The sequence below is a fragment of the Palaemon carinicauda genome, chromosome 29 (assembly GCF_036898095.1).
Source record: "Palaemon carinicauda isolate YSFRI2023 chromosome 29, ASM3689809v2, whole genome shotgun sequence".
Lineage (NCBI taxonomy): Eukaryota > Metazoa > Arthropoda > Malacostraca > Decapoda > Palaemonidae > Palaemon > Palaemon carinicauda.
In genome coordinates this window covers 34,398,750-34,401,249 of record NC_090753.1, presented here as the reverse complement: position 1 = coordinate 34,401,249, position 2,500 = coordinate 34,398,750, and positions in this window count along the sequence as shown.

Below are 2,500 nucleotides of genomic sequence, written 5' to 3'. Positions count from 1 at the left end.
CGCATATTGTGATCATCATATAATTTTTCTACGACTGGTACGAAATGTAAAAAAAGATTTGTTACGTATGTTACGAATGATGTCAGTTAAAACAAAGATAAGATTATAAAGAATATAATATCTATTTGATATGTGAACATGAGAATAATATATAATATCACGATAAGTATCTTATTAGGTGGGTCTATTGTACAAAATTATGTTATTTTTTAAGTACACCAGATTTAGATTTTACATCTTAGGTGACAATCTTTACCATTGCGGCTCTCACACTACTACATTTTATGATTCTCTAAATAAATGGTTCTTTTAGCCTCAAAGGATGGTGACCCCAGGACTAACCTTCGGAATTACGATATTAATCTCTCTCTCTCTCTCTCTCTCTCTCTCTCTCTCTCTCTCTCTCTCTCTCTCTCTCTCTCTCTCTGGTTGCTGAACATAACTCTATGAGTTTAGACTTATAGACTGTCCACCATAAGATACTGAGAGGGGACTATGAGAGTCATTCAGTCCTATATGTGCAACTGATGGAAAAACACAGAGTTGCACTTTGGATTAAAAGTAAAAGAAGTTTGAAGTCAAGCATGAAGAAAAATAAAACGGATTTATAATATCATGGCACCAATCATCAGATAAATTATCTTCTCTTTCTCTCTTTAATGTGGTTCTTGTACAGTGAATAAGTAATAAGTATCAATGTTTATTAAAAAAAGTGCATTTGAGAGAACAAACTGATTTTCGAGTAGGAAATCTTAATGTTGAAAACAGTCAAGTACCTAAATCTCTTACCCTATCATTACGAACTCCTGTAGGTATTTTTGAATAATCGAGAATGATATATAAATATATATATATATATATATATATATATATATATATATATATATATATATATATATATCTATATATATATATATATCTATATATATATATATATATATATATATATATATATATATATATATATATATATATATGTGTGTGTGTGTGTGTATATATATATATATCTATATATATATATATATATATATATATATATATATATATATATATATATATATATATATATATATATATATATTTATATATATATATATATATATATATATATATATATATATATATACATTATATATATATTCATACACATTCATATATATATATATATATATATATATATATATATATATATATATATGTATTTACACACACACACACACACATATATATATATATATATATATATATATATATATATATATATATATGTGTGTGTGTGTGTGTGTGTGTATATACATGTATATATATTTATATATAAACATATATATATACATACATACATATATATATATATATATATATATATATATATATATGTATATATATATATATATATATATATATATATATATATATATATATATATATATATATATATATATATATATAAAGGGTGTCAAAAATCGTATATACACTCTTTGGATTGTTACATGTTCAATTTATTCATATGAATGTGGAAAATAAATTCACAGGAGAGAAACAATGCACATTTAAAGTTTCTGAGAGTTTACAGTGAGTAAGTACGGATACATCAGGCATTTTGAGAGTGTTGAAAAAAAAAAAAGATCAGCTCACATAAAGTGTTCAAACTGGTTGCCGTTCAGCTCTATACACTTTTCACATCGTGAAAATATGGAACTACAATCTGTTAGTAGTATTTCTCTCCGTATCTGGGCACATTCTTCTCTAATTGTCTCTCTAAGTTCGTCAAAATGCAAAGGACACTCGATTTTGAGATACCTGTTTCACGTGACAGTAGACGAACAGATTTTCGTGGGGAATTATGAAATTAGCAATAACATCTTGCTCTTTACTTGAGCTTGTCGATGTTCTTTTTCATCCTTAATGTGCTTTTCTCATGCACTGTATGGTCCCATGATTCTCAAAGTTATCTACGATTAGTGAAATGGTGACGCGTGTTGAGGGATCTCTGTGGAACTCTATCGTAAATCGTCTTTGCACTTCAGATTTATTTTCACATTTCCAGAATGTTTTCAGAACATTTTTTTTTGCTCAAACGTAAGCAGATTATCCGCTATTCATACTCCGATATCAAATCTGAAATAGAAAAAAGTCTATTATCTATTCAAAGTTAAAGAGTGTGTACACAGTTTTGGGACATTTTGCATATATATATATATATATATATATATATATATATATATATATATATATATATATATATATATATATATATATATATATATATATATATATATATATATATATGTGTTTGTATATATATACACACAAATATAGATATATATATTTGTATATATATATATATATATATATATATATATATATATATATATATATATATATATTCATACATACATACATACATATATATATATATATATATATATATATATATATATATATATATATATATACATACATATATATATATATATATATATATATATATATATATATA